Genomic DNA, 22,080 nt, shown 5'->3' on the forward strand with positions numbered 1-22,080 from the left:
CCACTTGACATTAACTTCAAGGATTTACAACTGATGCTCTCACTTAAGGGGTAAGCTCTACAAACAAGTGTGCTTTTCCTCTTTAATATTCTGTATGGGCTAAAGATTAAATTAGCACTACCCACCACAAGTGTTAATGGTTTTCTTGACTCTCTTCAGTGCTGTTTTAGCATTCTCAAATAAAATAAGCTTGGGTATATGACTGGTATGGAAGGGAGAACAAGTTTACCCCAATCTGCGGCAGAATTCCATGGCTCCCTGATTTTATTTTGTTTATCCATGCTATTTATTGAGCTTTATCACTTTTGTGGGATTTCTGGCACTTTGCTGCTTTTCTGTATGTATCATTTTTCCAATAAGGCATCTTGCCTATTTTCCAGAAAACATTTTTATGTTTTCTATCCCATTAAAGAGGTTTATTTTCCCATTAATTCCTAAAGAAGGCAGAACTAATCAGCTGTGGAGTTTTAGCCTACTGATCAATGCTATCTGTAAATTGTGTTGGAAGGCTAATTCCTTGTTTCTGCACTAAAGAATCATAGGAAATAATGCAGGTCAAGAACAAGGACATATCCCATGCAAGCAGACAGACTCCAGCCAACATAAACTGTAAGTGCAAAGTTAACACTTGGTTCTTTGAAATGAGCTCTGACCTGACAACAGCAATAAGCTTCTCAGAACTGGGTCAGAGAGAGTGGAGGGGTCACAAAATTAATTAATGTTCTTCTGCAGCAACATAATTTTGTTACTGTTGTGCATGCAGTCATTCCTCCCTGCTTCTGCTCTGAACTAATTTACCCAGAAAAGTTATATGAAATACATCTCTGTACTGATCCTGCATAAAACACAGGAATGTTTTAAAAGTATATAAAATCACTGCTGGTACAACCATGAGTAAGTCTTTTTAGCAGTTAGTTAGTCTTTTTTGTTTCTGCAGATAAAGTTTTTACTATTTTGTCAGAAGAGATGGGCAGCATATCTGTCTCTTTTGAAAATAAGACATATGTCTAAAATATTGTCTCTTTGACCATAGTTCTCACAGCTGTGATTTTGGTGCTAATGATTAAATGACTATATGGCTGACTACAACCTGCTGGATGATGCCTCTCTAAGTCTAAGCGGAATGGTCTCACAGTGAGCTGTAAAGTGCTAAGACAAAAGGCTGACCCTAATGCAAACACCAGAGCCCAGTTACCTCTCCCTTCTTCCTCCTCCTCCCCTGATCATTGCATGGAGCAGCTGTAAAGTGCATTCTTCTGATTCTTTTTGTCCAACTGCCTTGTACTGGCAGCCTATTTACTGTCCGGTCTGCAAGTAGAAAGGAACTTGTATTGCTCTGTGTCTGGGCAGGTGTTGCCTCCTGTGATGAGGGCAGCCCTTGGACTGGCTGCGTTGGGGCTGGAAGTGTGATGCCAGCAGTGCATCTAAGCATGACTCTCCTGTGGGGTGAATCACTTTGTCAGTCTTTCTAGAAGTGAGTTATAGAGGCTAGTGAAAGGCTTTTATGGCTTTCTGCTTTAATAATGCCCCTTTTGAAAGCTAGTTTATATTCTTGGCTTGTATCTTTTTATTTTATTTTATTTTATTTACATTTCTCAGGAGAGGTCTAAGCTAGCAAACACTCCACACCAATAAAATGGTGCAGTGTATCTCTTGGGTATGTGTTTTTGTCTCCAAGGTCTTCAGGGTTTGTTGATTTACAGTAGAGGAAGGAGTAAAACTGGGTGACTTTTTAGCAAGCCCGTGAGAAATCCAAGTTTCTTTCTGCTGTGGAATTTTCCATGAAAAGCTATTTAAGAGACCCATGTTGGGAAGGACATAGATCAATGCTGATGGGATTGAAAGGAAACCAGGAAAAAAGGGGTGCAGACGTGTGCTCTGGATGCAGGTGATGATTGCATGGAGAAGGAGGAGGAGGAAGCCTCTGCACAATGAACAGCACAGGGAAAACTGTGTGGAAACATCCCCATCTTCTGTGCCTTGGCCCCGTGGGAATTTCCTGAAGACTTAGGGTGAGTTTGGAGCTGAAGGTTGTGGGTGGCTTTGGGACCAGCCTTCCTGCACGTCAGCTGAGCAGGGAGGGTTTGGTGACGGCAGCTAGCTCAGCGTCCGGGTGGCTGGATGAAGCCTGGCAGCTGCTCCGCAGTCTTTCCTCTCATGGCAAATGCATCTTCCTGTTTGCTTACGCTCACTTGAGACCAGATGACAGGGTTTTATGCATTTGTTGACTTTTATGCTATTTGCGTGAACACATGCTAGCCCGCAACATGCTGTGACTAATGGACAAGGTATGTGATGTTCGTAACTGGGTGTTTGCACAAGGCTGCTGCCTGCAAGACTGCAGCACAGGGAACTGAGAAGAGGCCTTGTTTGGGAGCCTGATGTGCTGAATCCACACTTCAGGCCCTGGGCTACCATGGCCCAGTTTTTGATGCTGAACCAAACCAGTGCTACGGACTGGTGTGTGTACAGGCAGGCCTGCACCTGGCCGGTGTACACCTGCGTGCAACTTGTGTTTACACAGAAATACATGACCACAGAAGTTTTTGGGGTGCTTCACCCCTCTCTGCCTGCTGCTGTGGGAAAAAGTATCTGTGAACACCTGTGGGGGCAGAAAGTAAATAAAAGTGCTCAGGTGTGCTGGTGGTTGACGTGCATCTTCAGCTGTTCCTTACTGTAAATCTTTACTTTCCTCCATGAATTTAGCAGTGTTGTGACTGGGATTGTATAATATAGCTTGTCTCCTTTTGTGAGCAACTAGTTTTAAACAAGAAATAATTTGTGTTCTAGTTAATATTTTTTAATTATTTGTTTGGCAAATACCTTTAATCCCCGGGCCCTGTTAGCTAATGAACAATCAGTCTAACTGCTTCCCTCTTGTTATTTTAAGAAATGCTTTTAGATGTCCTACCCACTTGCAGTTGTAAGCCACAAATATTTCCTTTAAAGGCTTGAATAGAAGATGTGCCTTAACTTTCCTTTCCAAACAGATGTGTTTTAAATGCACTTACATACCTTCATTTACTATCTAAGTAGTTGCTCTCTATCACTAGATAAAGCTGGCTGCTTCAGCACACTTGAGTCTTACCACAGCTTTCGGGGCCAAAACTTTCTGTCTAAAACATGCCCCTTCCTTTCCCTTCCCTTCCCCTCTTTCCCCTTTCTTCCTTTCTCCCTTTTCCCCTTTCTCCCCCATTTCCCCTTCGCTCAGAGTTCACAGCTGAAATGATGGAGTCATCTGAAACTCTGCCAGTAGCTGTGTCCTCCTGCTTGTTAGCTAGGGTCAGACTGTCTCCATTCAAGGTAGATAAGTCCTGTACTCTCCTGCTAAAAAAAAATATGGGCAGAACTCCTTGACTGCCCCTACCTCCCATCAATGAAGGCTATAAGCTTAATATCTAAATGAAAGGGATTTATTTTGTGTATGGTCAGCTAAAGCATTATTGGCTTAGGTGACAGTTCCCCTAATTATGGTTTTGCAAGTAGGCATGTAGCAGCTGGCTACTGTTTACCTGGAATAAAACCAGTTGGATCCATGATTGTGACAGTACCTGGGGATTAAAATGATGCCCCACAGTTTTAGCATCTGTGCTCTGAAAAGAGATTTGGGAGCATATAGTCTAAATGTTAATCTTTTCCCATTGCTTGATTATACAAGCGATATCTCTCCTCTGTAATCAGCTTTGGAAATAACAATAATAAATCTCACTTGCTTGATTATTTGGTGGGGTCTAGTAAATATTTGAACAAAATAATATGATGCATCTACAAACAACTGGAAAAGCAAGAGTTCAGACAGGCTTGTCTTCAAGAAGTGATAGCAGCTAAACTCTTCCTCCTGTGCCTCTTCACCTTTGAATGACCCAGTTTCCATCTGTGCACAACCTTTTTGCTGTGTCCTGACATAAACAATGCCTTGCTGATGGGGCAAAATTTGGATTTTGTGAAGCTTTGTCTGCCTGACCTGTCGGGGGCTATGTCTGTGCTATCTCCTTTGTCAGATGGTAGGATACTTAATGCTGTTTCCCTGGCCTAGACGCCTGTCTGCTGAGAAATGTTTCTCCCTAAAAATCCACATGCACTGGGAAAACCATTTATCATCTTATTTATTTTCTCTATAACCATGAGCAAACTTTGATAGTCTCTCAAGCACCAGAGCTCTGACTCTTCAATTGCCACTTTGTTGCTTTTGCAAATGGAGGCAAAAACTTCATGCTCACTTAGCAGAAGAAACTTACTGCAAGGGCTGTACTTAGTCCAACACATATACATCAGAGGTGAGTCTGCAAGGAGAACTGTATTTTCCCTTTACTTACTGGTGTACTCTATTCTGTGCAATGAGTAATCTTCTGATAGTCCTTAGAAGTCCCATTGAAAGAAGCCGTAAGATGCCAATCAGTTAAGAAGAGCAAAATTTAGTTTGTATCTTGCAGACACAAGACAATTTCATACATTTTTGGTTTTTTAAAATGTTTGCAACATAATTCATTATATAATCCAAAAAATGGCAATATTATTATACTCTGATACTTTGTAAGATTAACGTGTTAATAAAGGAAAAATATTTTTCTGTTTTAAAACATAATGATGGGCAGAAAGGACTGTGGTGTGCAAGTAAAAACTCATATTTGTGTGTTATTTGGGGTTACCTCATTGTCTCCTCAGCAGATGTGAAACAAAAATGCGGGATTAATGGGGGACTTGGAGTAATATCAGCATCAGAACAAAATGGTTGAGAAAAAAAGATTACCATGATGAACACAATATTTAATAGTTCTAATTTAGCTGCAGAAGTCACTTTTTATCTGTCCTGTACCAGGAAAAGGAAGGAAGGAAAATGTGTCTCAAGCAAGAAGCAGTATGCTGGGTTTAAATGCTCAGTGCCTGGAGACTAACTCTGGGTCAGTTTTTGGAGTCTTGGCCTCATCATTTTTCAAAATCACCAGATTTTGCTTACACTGTAAAAACACATTTTCCCATTATTTGGTTATGAAGTACCTCACAAGAAGCATAACTAAAATCAAATGCAGTATCTCTGAAAGAGGTAGATAGGCCTTGTAGCACACCTAGTCCAGATGTTGATTATGGGAGCAATTCCAAATTGGGCATGGTTTTGGTTTCATTGTGAAACCCTTTGAACAGTCTTACAACTCCATTTGGGTAATTTCTGTTAGGTTGAAAATATGCAACAAGATTTTCTTGCTGAAGATAACTATTTATTCTTACTGTGTTAAAAAATGGACAGAGTAACACATATGCTAACAGCACATTTCCTTACTAATACACAGACTAAACTGCTGTTCACAGCAAAGTGTTCTTCATTACACTTTTGAATCTCCTGTCCAGTAGTACATGGTCACTTACATAAAACACGGCAAACCTTTTGGACATAAACTAAAGAAGTTGAAATGAACTCCCCCTGAAACAGTGTTTACTAGATCTGGCCATAGTATACATGTTTCTGTGTGTGGGTAGAAGGGAGTGTCAGTCAGTTGGTCAGTCTGTCTTCTTCTTGGCTGCATATTTTGAGTAAGCTCGATATAGAAATCTGTCTTAAAACAGTAACTTATGTTCTGATTCAAAAGCAAAAAATAAATTTGCTGCTCCCCTTCACAAATGTGCTTACAGTTGGGTAAACCTGTACACTTTCCAGAAACAAAAACCTGTAAAACAACTTTCTAATTATTACTAAAAAAAATTAGTCAACTGAAAATTCATTTTCATTTGTAACTGAGCTTGGTTTTGAAATCATTTACAAAGCAATGGTTAAAGTCCTACTAGACAGGTTATAGAGCTCTGCACTATTAAATATACTTATTTTAAACTGGGTTAGTCTGTCCTTCGGGGCAATGCCACAATAGTGAAGGTAGTGCCAAAAAATCACAAGCTTGCAGAATATTTACTTGGAAATAAGGAGCGTATTGAAAGCCAGTGTCAGCGGTTTCAAGATCCTGCCTCCTCCAACCCCATGATTCCAGGCAGTGGGAAGCACACCTGGACAGGTTTCCAAAGACATAATGTAAGCAGCATTATACAGGGGGTGGGAAGGGCTCACCTTCATGCGGCTGCACAGTTCAAAAAGTGCTTAATACCTTTTTTTTTTTTTTTTTTTTTTTTTTTTTTTTTTTTAAGGGTTTAATTTTGTGTGAACAGGCAATTGGATGCATCATAGGAACAGCTTGTTTCCTTTTAGTGGAATGACATGGCACAGCAGTTCCCAAGCTCTAATATGTTGATTAGGGTTGTGTGTAAACTACAATCAGGTGATAGCTGAACTGGTTTGAAAATATAAAATCAGAAGAGGAATCCTTTTAAAATGCATGATTAAAAAAGCTGGTATAACCAGGTGTATGAGCTTCAAGTGCTAGGAATGATCTGGGTGCTGCTGATAAATCTGAGACTGCAGTAAAGGAGCTGTGTTGGTTCTTCCCTCCCTAGCTGTGCAGTGCTGAGCACTGCACATTACAAATAATAGATCTTTCTACAGAGAGTTAACTTATTCCTTAATCACCATGAGGGCTGTGGTTGTGCGTTTGAATCCCAGCTCAAGCATTTGCAGCTGCTCTGACATGTACTTTCTTTGTGCCCTTGGAAGCCAGCCACCCCCTCCCCAAAGAGCAGCCCTTATTTTTTTCACTTTTCATGCTTTCCCTGTGCTTGAACTCTGAAGGGAAAGTTTCACTGTCGTTTAAGAAAAAATCACTGCATTCAACTTGAGATAGGCATTCCAGTTTAGAGAATGTGCTTTGTAACAAGAACACTTGAACACTAGAAAATCTGCTGGTATTCTGCAAAGTTTGCTTCTGTGTATGAGTGCATGCATGTGTGTGTACTTTATTTCAAGAAAATATACTGTGATCTAGAAAATTGAAGGATCACTTGAAATGTGTCTCCATGTTAGCAGCACTTTTTTTATTTGTTTTTTAGCTTAGGAATATGATTTTTTAAGAATATATACTGGAAAGCAAACATGACTACATCAGCCTTCTTTCTGTAATAAAGGGAGAGTTATTTCAACCTCCTCCATGAAACATGTCTGTGCTAGTGTGCAGCTGGCTGACATTTGTGCTTATCTATGCTGTTGTCATTTTTGATTGTTAGATTAAACTTTGGAAAAGGCAGGGGAGAGCATTTTTGTGTGCCATTTATATAGGTCAAAAATGATTTCCTCTATGCAGTGAACATGAGAGAGAAAGAAAAAAAAAAAAAAACAAAAAAAACAGCCATGTATTTCTTTTTAGTAAATGATGAATAAATGTACAAATCCTTCTGTAATCATCTAGTATCTCAAATACTCTGCAAAATAATAACATGTCATGGAAACAAACTTTATTTTTGAATGAAGTTCTATCTTGCATACATCTCTTTTACTTTGGAATCACTTCTGGTGAAAAAAAAAAAGAAAGAAAAAATCCATGTAAATAGGGAGAGAGCTTGCTCTCTATTCTTTTATTTTGGGTATGGGCATGTTGTTTTTCTTGTGAATGTATGCATATACATTTTATCTAAGACTATCAAGTCTCTGACAACACCAAGGTTAAGAGGAAAACACAGGTGTTTTTTTTTTTTTTTTTTTTTTTTTCCTGAGGAAAGGCTTTGATTAAAGCTGATTTGTCTGGGAGAGCACCTAAAGCCACACTTCTGAAGATCTCGTTAACATGACCTAGTTGAGTTGTAGTGCATGTAAGGAGTTTGACATTTAGATGCGCATGCAAGCATGCACAGCCTCAATATGACACAGAGCTGACAGTCAAATCCACAACAGTTAGGCTAGCTAACACCTACCATTTCCTTTTGGCCTCTGATAGCAGCTGTTTTTTTTGTAAGCAGAGTGAAAATAGCGTCTTCCTAAAGCACCATTGAATAGGGTACAGTTCTCGTCTTTCTACTGCAAGCAACTGCATTATGTGAATGAGTTATAAATTGTTAATTTACTTTGTGCAATGTATGCAGTTATACAGGTTTACCTGTGTTTCATCACAGAGGTGGTTTCTTTACAGAATTCATCTTATCTGCAGCTGAAGCTGACATTTGTTGCCCTGATAATGTACTTTCAGCTGTTCTGAGGCAGGAGGGCTTGCTGAAATAAGGTGTAATTGTATTTGTGGTGTATTCCTCAAGTATCCCCTCAGCAGATGCATGCTGCAGCTATCTGGGCTTGGGAATAGCATGTTTTTTATGGATCAGTTTTTGAGTAAATATATTTGCACTTTCCAAGAATGCACTGCTATGGTGAAGTCAGGGACTTAATGCTAATACTACACCATCAGTGAGTGGGACAAGTGGCTGTATTTGGGGTCTCTGTTGAGCCAGGATCTGTCCCAAAGAAGAGCTGCAGACGAGACTGTAGACTGGCTCTGAGGACCTCATCAGTTACGTTAGGGGAGCTATAATGTACAGAAGCTTTTAAATGTCTTTTCTCTGTACAGTATGATGGGCAGAGCTTAGTTTGTATTTCTGGACTCTGGACCTTTGACCAAGGAGGATGGTTTTATTCCTGCCCTGACTCAGTGGGAAGGATCAATTCTCCAGCAAACTATCTCCACATGACCCGACAGTGAAGGGAATATGAAAAACGGTGTACACATATCTACGTGACGACTCTTCTCCCAAGGTTTACAACTGTGAGGTGAACAAAGTTCCCTCATGACACACATGGTGTAAACACTACTTCCTGAGTTTCAACATTTCCTCAGTGTTTCCTCACCTTCAGAAGCTCCACCTAGAACTGAATTCAAAAGCACATGGGAGGATGAAGTTATGTGTCATACCATACATAAACATGGATCTGGGGATAGAGGAAGGTATTTCTACTTCCCTCCTCTCATATTTATGGTGTTCCTCTCCCCTTGCAGACTACCCGCCTCCCAGGACAAGGCTGACGAGTGCTGGTAAATAAATAGGTACTGAATAGGTAAGGGCTCTCCATCCCCCAGTAGACATCTGCTCTTTGTGCTGCCTGAGATGCCATGTGGGCAACATGCTGGTAAGAAACTCCTTCCTCCTTCATCCGGTTCCAGCTCTTCCCTTTCTGTTCAGATGCCTCTTGCGGCTCAGGCACAGTAACTGGTTTAGCAATAAACTTTCACTGTTTGTAATGCAAATTATTTTTTATGGCTACTCTGTTGCCATAAAACAATTTGAACAAGCCTTTGAGCCTTTAAATATATTCTTACCTTTCCAGCAGCACTCAGCTCTGTTGTCCCACTTATTCCTTGCCATTATTGAGGGACAAATGGTCAAGGCAAGGCTATGAGCTGATATCTGCTCCCTCCCCTAAAAGCACATCTCCTCTGGGTTTACAGCAATTGTACAGAGGTGACGGGCACTTGGATCAAGCTTGGGCTGACTTTTCATTATTTTGAGCAGTGGAGTCGCTGCTCACTTTGGAGAGATGTGTATGTTTTAAAGCTTAAACAAAAGGCCAACTGCCTGATCTTATATTCTTCTGGATTATGAGTGAATTATCTTCTCATTCTTACTGTTACTATCATTCTAGCTCTTTAGTGTGTGAATGGTATTCACAGAAACCTTGGCTACATCTGTTAAAGATACAGGGTCACAAGTCTGGCATCCAAAGTCACTAGCCATTTCTGGAATATGTCATCAAAAATCTGCAATATTTTTCTAAACATAAGGTAAACAACTCAGAACATACTACACATATCTGATGACCAGCCTTTAAAAATGGAGTATGATTCAAAAGTTGATGGTAAAAACATGAAACATTAACATATGAGATTTTCTCTACATTTTGTTCGCCTAATATAGTTATTAATAAAAAATAAAATATTAATAAGGATTGATTGGAAAAAATAATATTAATAATGTTTTTCAATATTAGATGATGCAAATGTATTATTGCAAAGCACGCTAATTTATATTTTATACACAACTTGCACTGTCTTTTAAACCTGAGTGTAGTAAACTAAAAAAAAAAAAATCATTCTCATGTCATTTGTCATCTTGTGCTTTTTTGCGTTCCTAAAGAAAAAGGTCATGTATACATTTAGTGAGCAAAAAGAATAAAAGAATTGTGACCTTTATTTCCAAGCAAGGAAATGTATGCATATATGTAAAATGCTGGAGAGATGAACTCATGGAAAGAAGTCCTATTTTTATTAATGCCTTGTCATTTTTTTTTTCACTTTGCTGATTCTAGCCAGTTCTATCGTTGCCTCTAAATATGACAGAAAATAGAATGTCTGAATTATGTGTTGGCCCTTGCAGTGCCATATAATGTGATCTGTTTCTGAGCTCTATAACATTTACTCTTTAAGTTGGATCTCAGATTTGTCACGGGGTTAAAAATCTGTTACAGGCTGTAGGCACATTCTCCCTTCCCTTCCTTCAGTGCACACCATGCATAGGCATAAAAGTATATAAAGTGCGGATTTATTTATTTTTTTTTCCACAGCAGAGGTGTGTAAAGCCACTGCATCAGAGTATCTGTGCCTTTTTATGAGGCTTCCCAGGAGCACAGTCAATAGCTCCATTCCATGCCATATGCTCTTCTCATTTGCCCATAGAGAGAGAGACACCCTACAGTGGTCAGTGCACTACAAATGCCTAAATAAATTAGGCAAATATAGAACAGAGCATACATTAATGCAGCCTCGGGCAATACAATATGTTAATGGAATAACTGCACAGTACAGTGACCATGAAAAACAAGATTAATGAGGTCAGGCAACATGGCCATCCTAAGGAGGAGCAGTGAAGTCCAAGAAGCAGCTTTTTCACTAGAGGTGGATTATTCCCTATAAACTGCTCCTGTAGGATAAACTCATACAAGCTACAGGACCCAGAGCCACATTCACAAGACACTGGTTTCCTAAGGAGGACCTTCCAAAATTGGATGTTGGGCATTTGCATGTACTGCATAGGGAGAAAGCTCCTCCTCACCTCACCCTTATTTTGAGATACTCTGTGATTCAGGAGTTTCTGGGAGAAGATGGCAAGCAAATAGTCTTGCCAATGTCTCTTTGCCTTCAAGTCTATTCACAGTTCTTCACCGAGAACTTCTTGGTCACCTTGGTCCAAAGCAGCACACAAGACCTTCAAGCAAGGGCAGAGAGAGCTATGCTCTTAGAAATGCCTGCTGTGAGAGAGGATCTGTATGTAGATACTTGAGATACAGCTGCTACCCGACTTCTCCTATTAGGAGGTGAGAACTTGATGCCTTTTTCCAGCCCAGTCAATTCTGTGTACAGCCAACATTGTCCATGATTCTCTTCTTTGTTGTTTTTGTCTCATCAATGCTTCTGCCATAACAACATGTCTGAGGAAAATGCCAATCCACAAATACACACTCTCAAGCATTTCAGTATCTTTGCTTGATCATGAAATTCACTTATGTTCCTCAGATTTAGGGGGGATATTTAAGACTTATTTTTCTGAGTATTTTTTCACTTTATGTACTTTTTTTTTTTTTTTTTTTTTTTTTTTCCCTCTGGGTCTGAATAGATGTTTCAGAGTTCCTTATTTGGTAACACATGAAAATGTGTCAGTGTGAACATATTCATCATGACTGAACTTTTTTTTTTTTTTTTTTTCAATAAAACATGTTTTTTTGTGTGTGTGTTTTCCCATTTCCTGGTTTTCTGTTTATTTATTTAAGGCTCAAGATCAGGCCCATGATACTTCCCTTTGACTACATTAATGATTTTAAGTCTAAGTTCCATTTTCTTCAAAGTTACACATTTGGCAGCCAATATTTTGACCATAGGAAAAACAAACAAACAACAACAACAACAACAACAAAAACCATGTGGTTGACTCTTTATATGACCTCTCACAAGTCTTCAAAACGTGTTCGAAATCCTTAGACTGTAATGTCAAATTCCATCTAAATTCATCCATTATTTGTCCTTTTGTTTCCCCCCTAGAATTCCAAATGTGGCAATGCAAGTAAAATATATACCATTGATCTCTTCAGATCACAGAAGGCCACTTAGGAAATATGAATACTTCTTTGCACCTCAAGTGTCTAAATCCAGTGGCCTATTTTAAATCAAAGGTTGAAGAAAGTGTGTATGGAATTCACATATAATTTTGTCATCTAATAGGCAAACTAACCTACTTCAGAAGGGGAAATATCATAACAAAACAGCTACGTGGACTGTTTATATGCCATTAATTTTTTTGGCAGTTACATTATCAGGAGCAATAGTATCTGACTCTTGCTAGCTCTTTGCTTTAGCTTAGGGCCTTAATTGAATTAAAGGGTATGAACATGAAAGAAGTTTCAAGGCTCCCCTGTGTGTAACTTCATGCTAAAATGGTGAACAATTAAAGGAATAAGGTCTTTTTTCCTTTTTGCAATTCCCAGTTGCATTTATTTGAAAAAGATAAGGCAACTCTGTTATCCTCTGGATGATAGAATTGGGGTTGATTTTGCCATACAAGCAAAGCAGGTCATTGCCTAGGGAAAAATATAGAAAGAATTGAATCTTCTATAATTATATTGGGGATTTCTGAGGCAGAGCAAAGGGAGTCCTGTTTGTCAAGGCAGCAGAGTCTTAAATTCAGCTCTGGACAGACATGCAATTAGAACGGCTTGTTCAGGGTCACAGGATCACTTCTTGTCCCCTGAAATGTGTTAAAATTGATAACTGAGGCACCTTTATAAAAAGATGTGTCAAAACAGGGTATTTAATACATTTCTATAGTGCTGACAAAATGAAATGCTTGTATGAGTTTTTTCTTTTGCTTAAAGCTTATGCTGATTCTTTATACATTTTTTTTTTTTTTTTAATGATGTGACACAGTTAGAGGCATTGAAACCATTAATGGGATGACCTCTTAATCATGCAGGCTGCTCCACCCTAGTGCAATTTTTGAAATTTAAGGAAGCCATGCTTAGAGAAGGAATTGCAGTTGTTGCAATCTGCTATCACAGAGAGCGACCCAGTATATTTAAAGCATGCTTTAAAAAACAGTTTGGAAAAACAGGTCATAGAGTTCATGTTTGTCCTGTCATCAGGCCAACTGTTGTGCCTCAGATGGGAGATACAGAGCTGTGACTTTAATCTTTGCAGGGTAGCCCTAATCGCTGATATATTTAGACAGTCCCATTATCAGCTGTAAGGTGGACCTGATTGCTGTTAAGAGCACAGACCCTCCATTGTGCCTGCTCTCTGCTTGGTATAGCTGCCATAAAGCAGGCAGCAAGTGTCCATCTGACCTGTTGATTCTGGGGCTTTCTGTGGTGGGCCTCACACTGTAATCACACTGCTAACACCACAGTAACACCTTTCTTCATGCTCACAGCGCATAAGTAGCCAGACACATTCTATTCTTCCTTCTCAGGAAGCCCTTACAGCCTCTCAGTGGTCCCTGGGATCATATTCCTCCCAGTACCAAATGGAGCAGGCTTTTGCAAGCTGGTGGTGGTACCCTGGGTGGACTGACTACAATCTGTCTCTGACTAGAGCACATCATGGGGTGCATGGGCACTAGAGACTGAGTTTCACAAGAGGGCTCTTTGGAAATGAATCTCCTCATTGTCAACGCTTGGCAATGCTTTAGTTCCCATCACAGTGTGGTCCCGAGTGCTTGAACTGGATTGCTTCTGGCTACAGCTGAACTGGGAGAAGTGACCCAGAAGCACACTCTGGAGCTCTCCAGGCACTAACACGCATATATCCCATGGGACCAGACTAGAAGCGACCTAAAGGAAACCCCCAGAAGATGTATAGTGTGTTTGCTGGGTCCTCAGCACCAAATATTCACTCTGGAAATTTGCTTCCTTTGGTCCACAGCATAGGCTTGGCCATAGCTTGGGAAAGCTGCTCTTACCAGCCAGTTCAAACTTTTGAGGTTATGCTTAAAAAAAACTTCTATTTTGATGAGTGGGTACAGGGGGGAATTAGCTAGACCAGAGCCAGTGCTTATCACTCAAAAAATTGAGCTATTCTTTACTTCTTTATTGGCTAGGCCAATACATCTTTTAAAATCCTCTAGTTTTATTATTATTATTATTATTATTTCTATTTATCTCTGTGGGACTACTAGCCATTCTGCACTGCAAATAAATAAGGCAAAAATAAGGCTGACTTTCTTTTTAAAAAAAAGGCTATGCTATGTGGAGGTAAAAACAACTACCTGTCTTTCATGAGCTTTGAAATGTATGAATGATATACCTAAATAAATGTGAAATGCTCCACTACTTTCAGATATACGTTATCTTTGCTTCCTGTTTTGTGTCCTTGAAAGATGAAGGGTGTTTACAATTTAATCTTTTTTTTTTTTTTTTTCCTAAGGGATGTCTTTAATTCTCTTCAGAATACTACCTGTGCATATGAAACTTAAAGTAGAAATTGATTTATTTCACTTGCAGAGTAGGACTCGTGTTAATGGAATTTTCCCAATTGAATAATAAACTTTAAAGTCTGTTAACTCAAAACATTTTCAAAATTCTTTAATTCTTACAATTAAATTCTTTGTTTGCACCTAAATAACTTCTTAGGAAAGAGTTGGTTGTGGTGTTTTTTTATCAGTGCTGTAATCCATGTGGTAATCCACCTGTTTTTAAATTTAAATTTTGTTGGTTTTTATAACCAAATATGCTGCTCAAATCTTTAGCTGTTTTGCCATCAATTCAAAAAAAAAAAAAAAAAAAAAAAAGGTGTTCTTTTCATAGTGGTAGAAGGATTCAGCTAATTTAAATTAGCAAAGGAATAATATTAATTGCTCTTTGTGTTGCTTGATTTGCAAGTGACAAAGTCCATTCAACCATCCTGGAAATAAACATAATTGCTCTTACAATAATATATTTTTGTGGCCTTTATACCTAACTCCCTTTGAAATAACCCTTCAGTATTTTAATAATTTTGGTAGCTTTAGAACACATTTGTCATGCATATGGGGTGACCAAGGTTTTCCAGTCTTAGGACTTCTTAGAGCTGCATGCTAAAGGGCTACTGATAAGATTCATTTCCTGCAGACCATCCTCTGGACTCTGTCTCTCCGTAATGCCTGACATCATACTCTTCTACTGGCAAGAAGGAATTCATCTACTTCCCAATGTTTTAAAGCTTTGTCAGTTAAAACTGAGAAAAAACAACTGTGAATGTCAGTCAATAGGTCAAAAGTCACATGAAGGAAAAGAAAATTGGCTTTAAAATTTATAAAGGAAAGGTTACTAAACCATTCACCACAGTGAAAAATGTAAAATCTTACCCTGTTTCTACAGTACTCCACGGCAAAACTCTTCTGACATCAGAAGAAAGTCTGCTGAATTTGCGAAGTGTATATGTGAGTAAACGGCTTACATTAGTGCACAGTATTGAGCTGACCTTATGCTTCAAGAACATGAAGGCATCATCACCTTTTCAAGGAGCTGGTGCAATTGATATATAAACCATGGGGAGGTTAAAAATGATAACCATAAAAATACTTGGAGAAAACTCATGGTAGTTACAAAACAAAAGTATTCTACTGCATTTGAATCATTTACTTCAAAATGAGTCCATGCAAAATTATCCGCCACACAGAATAAAGATCTGCTTGGTCTCCAATTTCTGGAGTTAATGAACAACACTAATGAATTTTTACATGACCATCCATAACTATATTTGCTATAGGTAATCTTTCATGTCTTCGTTTTCGTAGAGAAGGGTGTCTACTTTTATCAGGAATAGTAAAACTGCTATTATTTTTGTTCCCAAACCTCCACTGATGGCATCAGCATTTCTGTGGCCAGTATAACTTCTTTATAGCTGAGTGGGGAAAGTACAGCAAGTTTCTGGCATTTACAAACATGTGGTCAAAGTGATTTGAGATGATTAGGTTCAGAATGAAATGAAATCCACAGCTGTTGAATTCACAATGTACCAAACACACCATGAGCTGGCAGCTGGCAAAATTCCTATCTGTACCCCAAGGACATGGGATTCTTCACACCATCAAAGCTCTCTGAGATATTGAGCCCTCATAGCTGTTGAGTTAGTCTGAGGGTTGTAACTACTCTTCAGTCTTGATCAATTGAAGTTCATCCTTGCTATACTTTTAGTCATTGGCTGGAATATTGAGGTCACACAAATAAAGCAGAAAAGTAAGGTTTGGTTTATCATTTCAAGATTGTGTTGTTGAAATTTCTGCAGCAGTCTAACAATTTAAAACGTACATTAAAAATGCAGTTTTCAATAACTATTTCTTACTGTATATTCCACCATCTTTGAAAGAAAAAGATGACCAATCTTCAGGAAATATCAGCTATTACTAAAGTAATCTTTATATAAACTAATGACTTTGCCTTTGATAAAAATTAGGAAGTTGCATAACTTACAGCCAAATCATTTCCTCTAGGACTGCAGCAACTGAAGGAGCTCTCTTATGATCATTCCTGGACATCCTTATTTATTTTATGATCACTCCTGGACATCCCTTACCCCTGACCATTTCTTTATAATGTGATATGAATATAGAAAATCCAGGGGGGTTGCACCCACACTTGAAGGTATTTTTAAACAATTTTCCTGGAATTTTATGTGTTACTGTTTTTGTTTGTTTGTTTTGTTTTGTTTTAGTGTGCAACAGCAGTGTTTGGGTGCTGGCAGCACCAGCTCTGGCATGGTCCTACTGCCTACATATGTATATATACTATATGAGACTGAACCTCTGCTCTGGTGGGAGGAGATGACTCTGCAGGAAATACCCTACAGCTCCAGGGTAACAAAACTGAGTGGAAACAATGAAGGCATGTCTATGCGGAGGACAGGAATGTGCTGCAGACATTCCCTGTCTTGGCCTTGCACATGTTGTTTTCTTGGTATGAAGCAGTGCAGTTTCGGGCCCTGAGCTGGCTGCAATTATATGGCACCAGAGCAGGGCTGAGACAGCTGGTGGGGCTCCACCTGCTTATGGCATTGTGCACCAAGGAACATATGGTGTTCATGTTCCATGTAGATGGGCATGGCTTTATGTCTCTCTTCTCTCATTATCTCATATGAGTTTCCACTTGTTCGCTCTCCACTGACTCCTAGCTGAATGGTTGGGCAGAAAAACCCAAGGTGAAGAAATTGTTGCTGCAGACATTTTATGCAAAACTTTAAAGGATGCTTATGCAACTGTTGTATCTCTCATGCAATTATTTGTAAATCAGGCTCCCATGAAGCACTGGATTTATATTAAAAAAATCAAGAAATCTGCTTAAATAATTCAAATTAAGATGCAGAAAATAAAAGGAAAGAAAAAGTACTGAAAACAGTAGATTCATCCCCTGCAAGCTCAGGCTCTTGTATTAATGCATTGCGTAGTTGTGAAGAAAATGGCTTTCTATCTTTGCCTGTGTGTTAGATCCTGCTGGAACACTCTGTTCCCTGCTCTGAGGAACACTTAATGCTGCTCGAAGCATGTGTACCAGCGCTACATGGAAGAATTGAGCGGCTCCTCCCACACAGCCAGGCGCATCTCCTTTCTATTGTAAGAGGGGTATCAAGCAGCTTTTTGTTCCTCTGTCTCTGGAAATACATCAGAGACAAACACAGAGGGAGGATGGGGTGGCGGGGAAATGGTCAGTGTTGAAGGTGGTGGTGGAAGCAGGAGAGAAAAAGACTTAGATCATAAGGCTGTTTTTTATTAAATTCAAAAATGCTACGCACCTTTTTTTTTTTTTAATTAAAAAGCTATGCTTTTCTTTCTCTCTCTCTCTCTCTCTCTCTTTTTTTTTTTTTTTTTTTTTTTTTTTTTTTTTTTTTTTTTCTTTTTGCATCACAAGACCGTTTGAGGCATCTGGTTAATCTAAATCAGAACTAATGGCCTGATTTTGTTGAGGTGTATGTTTTTGCTCTTTTGCTCTGCTGTCAAGATTTTTGTTTTAGTTTTAGTAAGTTTTTTGTTGTTGTTGTTTGTTTGTTTGTTTGTTTTTTAACAATCGAGGTAAAAAACACTTTCTTTTCAATTAGTTAAAAGTAAACTACTGCTTGTGCTTCTATTTTGGACCTTCTGGCCCCTCCTCTAGTGTTATGAAGCATGTTCTGAGAAGATGCTTATATTAAATCAGATAGATCTTGTGTTTTGTAAAAATTTTATCATTATAAATCCCCATTATAACTCCAGAGTGTTTTTTCCCCCCCCACCCCCCCATCCCCCCCACCCCCGCGGCCGGAATTGGCAATTTATAGGCAATATGGACAAAACAGGCTCCTCGGTTTATAGCACATCTCTCAGAAAGGAGAAAAAACATGCAATGTGAACTGAGATGCAAAGTCCTGGGATATGTGCCCTAAAAACATGATCCTGTTCATTTGCAATTATATGGATAAATTCATCAAAGTCAGACAGTGTAGTCACAGGAATGATTTTAGAAAAGTAAGGTTTCCTAAGCCAAGAAGGTTTGTTCACTGCTTCTGTGGAGAGTGTTGCAGGGGGACTGGACAAACATGAATTTTAGGCATGCAACACATAATACAATCAGTTTAAAGGTAAGAATGACTACATTTTCACACAAGCATGTTTTAAGTCTTCATACATAAATACAGTTGAATACAATACACATACAGTTACACAACCAAATAAGAGCAGGTTTTCTGTGATTTTTTTTTTTTTAAATATTTTTTTTTTTTTTCCATCTAATCATATCCAGAAGATCTATTAGTACTGAAAGCAAGGTAATATGCAAACTCTCAATGTGATGTTCCCTCAGACTGCCAAATCTGTCCAAGAGAACTAATTATATTAATTTTTCTCTGAGAATTCACAGGCTAAATTTCTGTCTGAGACTGATTAAAATGCCTGAGTTAATATCACTGCAAAGAAAAGAAAAAGCTGTAACAAGAGCACTGCCATGACTACAAATGATAATGAGAGAGAGAATAAGTTGTGGTAAGTGTTGGCTAGGAAAAATGAAAAAAATTGATAAGTGTCTGTTTTTACAGCAGTGTATTCATTGCATTGATATGCAGGATTTAGATATGACAGACCACAATGAAATAATACAAAAGTGACTAATCTGAAATCATTTGTCCTCTATAGCCAAATCCTGCACTGAACGAAATGCTTTCAGGAGCACCCTATTTACAACCAAAAGAAATCATGTCTAGCTTTGGCAGAGGGAAAAAATATGGCTACATTCATCTCCTCTCACATTTTGCTCTTTACTTCCTACTTAACTTGTGTCAGAAAATGCTATGGGTTTGTGAGATAGAGGTGTATGTCTATCTCTATATTACAGTCACTCTATATTACAGTTACAAGATCTACTGGTTCTTCTGTCTTTAAAGTGAATAGGGAGTAATGTCCTTTGTGGTCTGTGCAGGCCTGGCCTAAAATCTCCATTGTTGCCACCATCACAAGGTTTCCATATTTTGTCATTCTGAGGTATCTTTGAGAGAGGCAGATTAGCTGAAGGTTTGTACTTCAAATCTGGTCCAAATGAGCCATCCGTTTGGATATCTATCTGGACCAACATATTGTTTTCTTAAAATTTTAACTATCTTGATGAATCTTACACTTGAAATCTGCAGACAATCTTAGTTTTAATTCTAAGGTACTGGAAATACTGTTACAAAACTATCATTCAAATCCATGTTATTTGACTAACATGGCATGGCTGGTGGACCCTTCACAGCATGGAGCTCTATTCTGGAATTGATACTTTTTTAAAAAATATGCAGAGATGTGTTTCTATGGATCAGATGTTTAGAAGCCGATTCTACTGGCAAGCATTATGGAGAACATCATGTTATAATCCATAATGATTTTTGCTGCTTTTACCACAGTAGCTGATAAGCTTAGTCCAGCTGCAATATTGTGTCCCTGCTGATGATTTCATGTCTGTGATATCCTTCTCCCAGAAGGCTGCCCCTGTTGATCTCCCTCTGCCTGACCCCAGGGGGGTGAAAGCCCCTTGCTGACTGACACAGCCAGTTTGGGCAGTCACCAGTACAGAAGCCTATACACAGTCACTACAGACAAGGCAGTTTGGGGATAATTTCAGGCCTTCCTGAAGCCATACTGCAGGACAGAAGAGAAAGCTCTGGGAACCAGTGAATTATAAAGCTATTTACTTCTGCTCCCATCCCAGGTACTACATGAAAAACTATAAAAGAGGCAAAAACCTGGAGTTTGAGATGGCATCATTTAATTGCAGAGCACAACAACAAATGGTTAAATCATTCTCTTAAGAGCTCCTTTTGCTTAATGTTATTGTTAATAACTTTCCCATGCAGGACTGCAATCTCTGACTGTTTATCTCATCTATATTAGTCTCTCCTGTTTTATTCATAAGTACATACAAATGAAAAAATGGATGTGTAATAATGGTTATGTATAACTCTGGGTTGTGAGGAGCTCTATATTGACAAGCTTTCAAATAATCTGCTTCTATTGTTTTAATTTTTTTGTTGTTATTGGATCCAAACGATGATTGCTTTGCTAAAAACAAGCACCCCATTTGCTGCCACACCTATTATCCCACGTGAAAAAAAAATCATCTTCATAACACAAACAGAATACTACTATTTTCTGAATTTGCTTTTTATCTCCTACTGTACATGCTGTCACATGTTGTTTGCTGAATTCAAAGGAATAGAATTGGAAAACACTTCTCCTGAACCTGTCCTTGCCGGATTCTGGTTTCTGCGACTTGAGGCTCACACAACAAGGAATATCTACTCTGTGAGCAGTACCTTATAAATCAGACTTATCTCCCACAAAGCAAGCTTTTTTTTTTTTTTTTTTTTTTTTTTTTTTTTTTTTTTTTTTTTTTTTCCCTGTACAGAATACATGCAGCAGTTTGTCATTTTCAGACACCGCAAGTTGGTTTTCTTGCCATTAGTTCTGCAGAATGTGCAATAATTACAACGAACACTGATTGCTTCCCCCTGCACCTCCAGGTCTCTCCATCCCTCTCAGTCGCCCTGCAGTGGTGGAGGTGCCTGTTGGGTGATTGCTGCAGTGCAAAACAGGACTGTGGCTTAGCCAACTCAGCCCACTAGCTGAAATGGGACTACTTTGTGGGAGAAATGTCTTGAGGGGTTTGGTGCCTGATAAACCAGCCTAGAAATGCAGAGTTTGTGTGCGTGTCACATGTGAGCATGTTGGAGGGAAAGGGGGATTCCCCGTGTGGTCACAGGTCAGACCTTTGCCCTTTCTCTGACTCATACCAGTTTAGCTTAAGCTTTCAATAGCACGACTTCTCCATTCTGGAAGAGTAAGTGACAGGCTTCTTCACCCCAGACATTTTCAGGATAAAACACTCATTAGTGTAGCGCTGTGGTTACTTTCAGTGTCGTAAGGCTGGGTTGAGAGAAAGGCCTGTAACCAGAGCTGAGGAGTCCCGGCCCCTTCCCAGCTGCACAGTGCCTCCTCACAGCAGTCTCCACGGATAAAATATTTCTGAGCCTGAGCCCAAGCCCAAATCCAGACATGTCAAGGACTGTCTTTAGGAAAAAACAAAACAAAACAAAACAAGCAAACAACAACAAAAACAGCCTAGGCCCAACATAGCCCTCAACAAGAAGCTAAGCACATTCACCAGTGAACTCGGCAGTGCGGTGGCCCAAATGTTTCTGTCTCCTTTTTAACACAAATCTTGTGACCAAAGTCTTTCTGAGAAAGACTTTCTGAGATGCCTCCCTGGAAACTTTGCAGGACAAGGTGGGGGCTCACAGCCCAGCTATGGGGAGCAGTGTGGACACACAGGGCTGCACACAGACACTCTGGGTTTCAGCTGCCTCCTAGAATAGCAGCTCAATGTCTCTACTGCTGTGACTGGGTATCCAGAGCAAAGGCCAGAGAGAGCTAAAACATTAATAAATGTTTTATGCAACCCGTGGTGAGCTTTTCTCTGCAGAAACAAAAAACGAGGAGGCAATGTTTTGCTATAAGCTTTCAAATGCTTGCTATGTTAAAAAATAATGTGGCATTTGAATAACATCAACCTACACTAAAAATAAACTCTATAAAAGAATGGATTAGTGATATAAGTATTGCAAACCGTACTCTTCAGCTAACAGGTGAGAGAAAGTTTATGCCAAGCTAGGGTGCATATACAGCTTTTTGGAGACAAGTAACATTTTTTTTTTCAGCTGTTACTTCTTTATTAGGTCAATGCTATACATTGTAAAATCATAG

The 22,080-nt window shown here is 39.1% G+C and overlaps 1 long non-coding RNA gene across 4 annotated transcripts; it reads left to right on the forward strand.

The window, feature by feature from the left end:
• The first annotated feature begins 220 nt into the window (after positions 1 to 220).
• Positions 221 to 20,565, forward strand: LOC118173064. 4 transcript variants are annotated; one of them, XR_004753991.1, is made up of 6 exons: positions 221 to 337; positions 441 to 609; positions 8,856 to 8,986; positions 17,302 to 17,427; positions 18,698 to 18,828; positions 19,803 to 20,565. It is a non-coding gene; the product is annotated as an uncharacterized LOC118173064 (long non-coding RNA). The 4 variants fall into 4 exon arrangements; XR_004753992.1 differs by having other exon boundaries at positions 224 to 337; positions 509 to 609; XR_004753984.1 differs by having other exon boundaries at positions 225 to 609.
• Positions 20,566 to 22,080: the final 1,515 nt, after the last annotated feature.

The sequence above is a fragment of the Oxyura jamaicensis genome, chromosome 1, assembly GCF_011077185.1.
Source record: "Oxyura jamaicensis isolate SHBP4307 breed ruddy duck chromosome 1, BPBGC_Ojam_1.0, whole genome shotgun sequence".
Lineage (NCBI taxonomy): Eukaryota > Metazoa > Chordata > Aves > Anseriformes > Anatidae > Oxyura > Oxyura jamaicensis.